The following is a 9,764-nucleotide window of genomic DNA, read 5'->3' as shown; positions in this document are numbered from 1 at the left end:
GCTGCCTGACCGGCTGTGCTTTTCCAGCATCACACTCTCGGCTCTGATCTCCAGCATCTGCAGTCCTCACTTTCTCCCAGTTAAATTCTCTCACGCCTCCATAGAGTTCCCAAACCCTTCTCATACCTTCTATATCCTCTCCATACTTCCCCTTCTTACATCTTCAATAACCACTCATTCAGCATCCACTATGGATGGACCTCATGAGCCCTATAACAACGCTGGGAAGACTTTGAAAAGGTCACTCACCATAAGACAATGAAAGAAATACTTCAAGCATTACCATATTGGGGATAGAGAAACAAATGTGATTGAACAGGCCTAGTGTGCAACAATCAAATAAACTGAAGAGCCAAAGAAGTCTTTCTGTGTTGAAGTTATTAAAATAAAAAAACCTTGCTCTTCTTCTAGTTTTTGATTATATCTCCCTCACGTTACCCTTAACTACATCTCTATTAAGGGGACCTAAGGGGTAACTTTTTCACACAGAGTTCCGTGCTGTACATCTCTATGACTCTATGATTCTACTACAGGAAAAATAAAATTAACTTACAGCTATCATTGATCAGCACCTTCACTCCAAGGGGTCAAGCATATCTCTATCCATCTGGTGTGAGATGGATAAGTACAAATATAATTAGACGGAATAAAGATGAAGAGAGAAGCTCCTGAGTGATGGTTTCAAAGCTCCCTTTGCTGAGCGGACGACCTCCACACGAAGAAAAAATATCTATCAGCTTCCTGCTGTCCACTCCAATCAAATGATTTGTGCATATGTTTGTGTGTGTGTGTGCATGCGCACGTGTCTTAGTGTGTGTGTGTGTGTGTGTGTGTGTTGGGGGGGGGGGGGTGGGGGGGGCGGGTTTGCGGTTTATGTGTGTTAGTGTTTTTTTGTGTTTGGTAGTTTGTGTTTGTGTGAGTGTAGGAGTGAGAGTGTATGAGTATATATGTGGTAGTTTCTTATTTAAACCTGGATGTGACAAACAAATTGGAACAAAAAGGGATAAAAGGAAATTCGTAACGAAATGTTAAAAATAGGGAAAAGAGGATATTCGGTCAGAATAAGTTTCAATTACCAAAAGGAAATCAAATTAAACTAATGAGATCAGAGTCTAGAATTTTCAGGGAATGCCACAGATTAGGATACTTGTCTGTGCTGAGTTAACAAATGACAGTTCCCCTATCAGACACCCCACTCCACGTGAAATAAATGCCCAGGGCTTCTGTCATTGATTGTTTGATATGGATTCCTGCTGGAAAAAAATGACAATGACTGGAGCGGACTCAGCAGTGATGTTCCTTGACTCATTGACTTTGGCTCCTTGCCAAAGAGGGTCCACTCAGGTTGAGGATCCAAAAAGTGGTTATTGTCTGTGCAGCCTGAAATTGCAGAGAAATGAAATCTGTTCAGGAAGGGAGGAAAGAGTAACATTATCCCATGGGAAAAGTGGCAGTAATAGATTATATTCTACACCAATAAGAAACTTTAATGAATAACTGATGATTATCCTAAACTCCTTTGTAGACTGCTTAATTAGTTAATTAATCAGAAACAATGTCAAATGGCATTGTAGATTATCCCCATATCTCTTTCTCTAACCTCACTTGCTGCTGGAAGATTTATTTTTAAATCGAATACCTTACGTACTGATTTCTTAGCTGGAAGAATAGAAGCATGTGTTCTCAGAGTGATGCTGGCGATGTAATTGTAGATTTTGGTGTAACATTTTAGAGTCAAGGTGGCTTGTCAAACACCTGCTCTTTCTGGAATAACACTTTGTTAGCTCACCAGTTTGGTGCCTGTTTTAATTAATGGTAGTGCATTTTCATCTTTCTTTCCTTTAGGTATGACTGAGCAGACAACCTCCACACAAAGAAAAAATATCTATCAGCTTCCTGCTGTCCACTCCAATCAAATGATTTGTGCATATTTGTGTGAGAAAGATTCCCAAACTTCTTGGTTCATTCCCAGCTTTTTTTAGGTTCCCTTTGTCATGTGTTCCAACTGCAATTTGGTCGAGAATAAGTGTGCAGACACTAGATAATCCCACATTACCAGAAAATCTCTGCTGTCTCACTGAAGAGGTCATTCTATTTTCATAAAGCCGGGCAGTGAGAATTCACAAGAGATTTAGTACTGGGAAGATCACAGCTGAGTCTCAGCCGACAACCGTAGATGAGAGTGGATTTCTCCCACTCTTTTTCCTGAGAAGCTCAACAGTGCAGGAACCAGCAGGAGATAGACTTCAAGGGCCTACCACTGCATGGGTTTCCTCAGGAAATCCCAGGAGAAAGGGTGGCAGAAAGTCTACAGCCATGCAGTATTCGGCCCTTGAAGTCTATCTCCTGCTGATTCCTGCACTGTTGAGCTTCTCTTCAGGGAATACCCCACTTCTGAGATTGAATTGCATTGTTGCATTGTTTCTGGAAAGCACTTCAGCCTCATACTGGCCTCGCACTCCATAGGGTCAGGTCACTGCTGCGGCCACATCGTAAAATAAGGTCTACACCCTTGTGTGAGGACATTAACAGGTTTTATTAAACTTAACTGTACACAAGGTGAGAAATCACATCCTGCTGGAAAACTACAGAGTCAGGCTGATGTTATTAATACATCATTCATTTTGCACATGGTCAGTGGCTACTCTTAGAGGTACAATTAACCCTTTCCACTGCAGTGCACTTTTCAGGACAAAAGCAGGTCATTTCATGCTTGTATTCGAACACCTCCCTAGTCTCTAAATTACCTTAGCTGAATAGTGTTTCAATAACTATGCTTAACTATTTCTCTGATTGCTACATTTTGCGCATTTTAATTTCCTTCTGCCTGCCATTCAGCTGGCTATTCCATCAACTTATAAATTCTCTACCGTCCCCCACCTTCTCCTCAACACCAAGTCACTCTGTCTCTCTTTTGTTGTCCTCACAGGATTTTTCTTTGACCCCTTGACCCAAGCTGTCCATCTGCCCTAATATCTTCTAATGTGTCTTGAAATTAAGTTTTATCTGAAAACATTTCTGTGAAGTACCTTGGACTGTTAAATATTATTAAATTTTCAGCATAAATGCAGATTATGTTTATTATTGCGGTATATTTTATTTGCTAAACAATCAACCAAAACACATCAGGTACAGCACAGACACTACATTTTGCATTTTGGTGCCTGGTAATGAATGCTGAATGAGTACACAATCATTCAGATGCAATCCAACAAAACCGACAGAACTTAAAGCTGATACTAACAGCTGACAGTCCAATCTTGTGATTATTTTTTTAAACTGAAATCGGCTTTAACTTTTAGTTAATGATATGAACCTGAATTTTGACATGCTGCATTTCAAAATCTTCCTGATTCCATCCTCACACCTTCATAAACCTTCAAACAGCATCAACTTTACTGACAAATGCAGTTATCTTTTCTTAACCCAACTGAATGGACTTGGCTGACCTTTCCATTTTATATCAGTTTTTATCTACACATGTGCGTGCGCACAATATTCTGAGGATTCAATGAGAACCAACACACAGTTGGCTGTAGAATTCCCCAGCTGTGGTAGGCTTCTCCTCCAGCTATTCCAAGTTAGCATTGCGTTCTCAACACCATCACTGTGATAATATGCATGCATGAATACTAAACAGTTCTACTGAGCTGGATAACCATTAAGATGATTTACACGCTTACTAGACAATTAGCAGTCTGGGGTTATGTAAGATCAGGACAAGCTTAATACAGTACAATACAGCAACAGAAGATTGCTGCACAGGTGGATCGAGTGGGCAAGAGGCATATGGTATACTTGCCTTCATCGGACGGCATATTGAGAATAAGAGCTGGCAAATCATGTTAAATTGTACAAGACATTAGTTCAGCCACTTTTAGAATACTGTGTACAGTTCTGGTTGCCACATTACCAAAAGGATGTGGACGCTTTGGAGAGGGTGCAATGAAGCTTTACGAGGATGTTGCCTGGTATGGAAGGTGCTAGCTATGAAGAGAGGTTGGGTGGGTCAGGATTGTTTCCATTAGAAAAAAGGAGATTGAGGGGGGACCTGATTGAGGTCTACAAAATCATGAAGGGTATAGACAGGGTAGATTGAGAGAAGTTTTTTCCCCCAAGGTGAAGGTTTCAATAACAAGTGGTCACACTTTCAAGGTGAGAGGTGAAAAGTTTAAGGGGATACACTCGGCAAGTACTTTACACTGAGGGTGGTAGGTGTCTGAAACATGTTGCCAACAGAGGTGGTAGAGGCAGGGTAGATTAATTTAAGATGTGTCTGGACAGATGCAGGAGTAGGTGGGGAACAGAGGGATACAAGTGCTTAGGAATTGGGCGACAGGTTTAGACAGTGGATTTGGATCGGCTCAGGCTTGGAGGGCTGAAAGGCCTGTTACTGGGCTGTAAATTTTCTTTGTTCTTAGAGCACAGGTACACATGCCCTTCTGCCCACCAAGCCTGTGCCTAGTCCTAATCTTTATTTAGACCTGCTACTTATGATAGTGTGGTTTCTATCCCTCTGTTCACTTCCCTACAAAGATGTGCCTTAAACTTGCTAACATGCCTGTTTCCACCACCTCCCTTCGCACCCATCACCCTCTCAGTGAAAAACTGTCTCCACACTTCTCTAAACACTCCCCCTCTCGCCTCGAACCTGTGCTGTCTTGTCATTGACATGCCCACCCTGGGAAAAAAAGCCTCTGACTATCCTATCTATGTCTCTGATAATTCTGTAGACTGTGGTCAGGATGCCCTGCAGCCTCTGAGTTTATCCACCCTCCACGCTTAACTGAAACCCTCCAAACCACTCAACATCCTGGTAAACCTTCTCTGAACCCTCTCCAAATGCACATCCTTTTGGCCGTGTGGTGACCAAAACTGCAAGTTAAATCAGCGCAGGTTTCCTCAACTCAGAAATGTCAAATGGATCAAAGTATACAAGTAATTATTTTCAATAAAGTAGGATTTCTACAATGAGGGAGAAAATTGATATAATTCCTATAGTCATCCAATCAGACTGTCCAGTTAGATAATCACCTTTATCCATTTGTTAAGGGTGGTGTGTGATACTTTTCTGATTCATTATGTGAAAAATACTTACTGAGCTGAATTTAACGGATGTGTTTTGTCCCTCTATTTTCCAGTTTCTAAACATTTTATATTCTGCTTACTCGTTGCATCTAGTTCTCGGAGGTTATTGTGTCTGTTTCTCTAGCATGCCCCCAACACCAATGCATTGTCAGCATGTTAAAATTCCAAAACTAATGACCTTTGCAACAAGGTTAAGTGACTAATGACATGGGCTATTATGATTTTGTAGTTATGACCACGAGCCCCACATTGCTGTGCGTTAGCATCTTGCCAGGAACATCAAGACATTCAGGGATTTACTGGTGTGAAGGAAATAGGAGGGAGACAGCCAGGTTACAAAAAAAAAGGCACATTGAATAAAAACAAAACTGGGAATAGTCACTAGGTCAGGTAGTGCCTGTGGATAAAGAAGTGTCTCAGATTTATCATTGATCAGATGGTTGCTGTTCCTGTGTTAACAGGGGCTCTAGCTCTGCCATTTCCTACAGAAACCACTCTCCCACCATAAAGTTGCTCCTTAAACAAGAAGGTCTTTTGCCAAATGCTTTGTTGCCCAAATGCCTTCTCCTTTAGGTGTATAAATTTAAGTCAAAGAAACATGCTTGTTTCTTGGGACATTTGGTTATAAATGCTTATTATTGTTGCAATAGAAAGACTTGATTTCTAACCCTTTGTATGTTCAGAATGTAAACAGAGTTGAGATGAATATCAGAGACGATTGCTGTGTTTTGAGGATATCTCCCTTGATGTTCAGGGAGACTATTTCTATATCAGCCACATTTTACTTCACTACTGCTTTAATGTTAGTGTATACGGAGTTAACTGCCTGGTCAAGACAGACAAGGACTCTACACCAATTACACCATTTTCTCTGGAAACTCTCCATTTATTCTGAATGTTGCTGGATCTTCACGTCCTAGACTAAGGATAACCTGAATCCTAATTCAACCACATCCTGTACTAGATTTCCATGGGAACACAGGAAAAGGAGTAAGCTAGTCAGTCCACCAAGTCAGCTCCACCATTCAACGTGATCATAGCTGATTGAATACTTTAATACCTTTTACCCAGTCCATCCTCAAAACCTTATGCAGTGCTGGTAATCAGAAGTCTATTAATCTCTACCTTTTACATATTCAAAGACTGAGCTTCTACAGCACTATCTGTGATAGAGAATTCCAGAGGTGAAAAGCGAGGAGAACTTGGTCCTTGGTCAAACTCCAAGCATCTTTTTAAAAGGTTTATGATTGAAGCTGCCTGCGAATCGCAGAAACTATGACTACTTTCCTTTGATTAACTGAATTGACTACGATTTTGAAATTCTGGATGAGTGGTGCTGGAAGAGCACAGCAGTTCAGGCAGCATCCAAGTAGCTTCGAAATCGACGTTTCGGGCAAAAGCCCTTCATCAGGAATAAAAGGCTTCCAGCACCACTAATCCAGAATCTGGTTTCCAGCATCTGCAGTCATTGTTTTTACCTTGTTGATTTTAACCCTATTGCGAATCCTCTTGCAAGGATGCCTGCCTTGAAGAAGTTTTCCTCCTCTCTCTACTGCAATTTTAAAATATTGCAATCCATGGTTAACGGCAATTGCTTGCATGCAGTGTGCTCAGATCGCCATCTTGTGGCAATGTGCTGGCAGTGCAGATATCTCTCCCCTCAAAATCTATCCCATACATACCAGCCCAATTATATTCCAAAGTACAAATATAATGGAAGACTTGGACTAACTAGGTCACTTTTTCCAAAGACAATTCTCCACATCCCCTCCTACTAATTGTGCTTTAATTCTAGTAATACTTGTGTGCTACAAGTGCTTTCTATCATTTGCAATCGTTCACTAGATTAGGGCATTGGCTGGCTGGATTACATCGCAGAGTAACAACCATGCAGGCTCAATTCTTGTACCAGCTGAGGTACCATGAAGATCGGGCCTTCTCAATCTTACCTGAGGTACAGTGACCCTCAGGTTTAATTCATCACCAGTCTACTATTTCAGAGAGCAGATGCATGCTTCTATAATGACCTTATCTTAGGATTCTTTCATATTACAGTACCTTTGCAATTAGCTGTTCAGACAGGATCAGCAAGAAAGTTTATGGGGCATGTTCAATATCCTCTGATATGCTTACCACCTCATATACTCATTTTTTGTATCCTCACTTGACAATACAATTGTTTTGTCATAAAACAGATGCTTTTTCCTCTGGTCTGGACTACCTGATAGATGTCATTTTACTACTTGTTTGATATGGACCACAATCTCACTCAGAAGTTTGCTTGTAAAGGTAAAAACGTTAACATTTTTTCTCCTATTTGAAATGTTTTGTTTACAACATTATTTTCTTTCCATTCTTTTATCTTTACCTTTGTTGTGTTACTTTGCATGCTGAGTCTCTCTAGCAACAGTTTAATTTAACGTTGAAGATTTGTCTTTCCTCCTCAAGAACTTTTCCTTGATCAACCTCTTATCTCATAGATCAATTCAAATGGACTAAGTCGATTAATTTCTTAACTAATTTGCTGAATCTCTGGTGTTAAATAACAAATTTCAAAACTTTATTCCAATCCTGAGGGAATTCATCACAATAGAGTTTAATCATTAGAGTGTTTTATGATATCTTGTTGACTGTGGATGACAATGCTGCAAACTTTAATGGTTTCATGTCCAAATTGTTAGTCGTTCATGAAAAGGTTTACACATACAGCTTGATCCTCTAATTGTATTTGTATTGATAGCTTAGAACAAGTTAAAAACAGAATTATTTCACCCCCACTACTTTAGCTGCAATTGTACTCAAAAGAAGTAGGACCTGAAAATTAAATTGATTCACCTTTTTAAGCCCATAGTTGCAAGAACATACTAGGTGTGCCACATTTGGGTTTTGGTAACAGCCCGACACAATCTATTCTACTGAATGATTCTTTAAAGACTTGCATGAGTATCGTAGGTTTGAGATTTTCTCTCTGCATGACAAATGGCCCATTTTGTGGAACTACACTACACCCTTAAGACTTGGTTTTAAATGTAACTTTGCCATAACTACCTCTGACAACTTACTGCGTGGAGTCCCTGGTCTCTCGTATTTGTTAATTACCACCATGCTCATATGTCTATCTTACAAATCAAGAGGGATACCTCCATCTCAAAGACCATTTTAGTTGCTTTCAATACTGTCCTACTTCACTTATATTAGAAACATATTGTCTAAATCACTTTTACCCTCTGGATGTGGACTAACAGTAACTTGGCAATCTCAAAGTATCATGGCCAAGCTTCTGAACTTTTACACAACTTTATTGGAGTGTGCGAGGAATACAGCCTCACCACTTCCTGAGATCCAAAAAGTATAAAATGTCCAATCAAATCACCAGTATGTCTAGGAAAAAAATGCAGCCAGACTTAATGACAAAAAAAAAGGAAAACCAACTTGTTAAGCAGTAAGTGGCAAAACAGGTTACTAACAATGGAAACATGTCCTTTTTAATATAGCCAAAAACAAACTCCAAAATACATTCAGAGACAGGACATATAAATCCACAGTTATTATGGATGGTGGAAAAAAACCTCATGTAACAATAAACCAGAGCTCAAGGATGGAATAAGGCGACTTTCTCAGATCTTTCTGTTTCCAATAGCAAGATCACAGAGTGATGAAGATCCTCAGTTTGGGCCACCAGTCAGTTAGACCCAAGTTTAATGGTCTAGCTTTGGGTTGGTTTGTGAGAACGCAAGCATGAGATCACAGAGAGAACTCTGTTTGCAAATATGTCCAAGGCATTCAAATAATAAAAAAAAATTGAGGAAGACACTGGTCTTTGGTGATGACTTAAGCTCCTTGGATGCTGCCTGAACTGCTGTGCTCTTCCAGCACCGCTAATCCAGAATTATTTTTTCAATTATACCACTCTGGAAAAATACACATGATTCTAACATCTGACTGAGCAGTACTTGGCTGAAACATGGTTTGCAAAACTTTCATTGGAGACTGGCATCCCTAGAAAGACCAACATTCATTGTTGAATCATAGTTACTCTGAAGGGAGGTTGTAGTAAGATCAGATAATCCCAATGTCATATACAAGTATGTCAGCACATGCTATTTTTTAAAGATATTGAGGAAGAGGGAATTGAGGAAAGACATTAAGTGGCTTATTGTTCTACCTGCACAATCATTTCACCATAATCGCCATTCAAAAGAAAATTTGATTTTAAAATTGAGAAATCAACATGCAGTGTCATATTTGAAGATACCAAGAGGGTTAAAATTCAAGGCTTCACTGAGAAAAATTATAGGAAGGGTGCTTTTGGGAAAGAAACCTGTTTCACCAGATTAAATTTCAGTTTGAACAATGAAAATGGCAGGAAGAAAACTATGGGATTGCAAATCTATAATCAAGGAAGGGTGTCAAGAGTTTGGACTGGTTAGAGGGCTAAGAGAAAAAGAAGTAGTAATACAGCAATTTGGGAAATTCCTAAATAATAATAAATAAAGGGTTGGTTAGCTCAGTTGACAGGATGGCTGAATTGTGATGGAGCATGATGCAAACAGCATGGGGTCAATTCCCACACTGGTAAAAAAGGTTGCTGTGAAGGACGGAGGCAAGGTGACCCCCAGATTAACCCACCACCAGTCAACTCTTTCTAAATGAGAGAGCAACCTTAGAGACACCAA

Source organism: Chiloscyllium punctatum, chromosome 32 (assembly GCF_047496795.1).
Source record: "Chiloscyllium punctatum isolate Juve2018m chromosome 32, sChiPun1.3, whole genome shotgun sequence".
Taxonomy (NCBI): Eukaryota; Metazoa; Chordata; class Chondrichthyes; order Orectolobiformes; family Hemiscylliidae; genus Chiloscyllium; species Chiloscyllium punctatum.
This window is presented reverse-complemented; position numbering follows the sequence as displayed.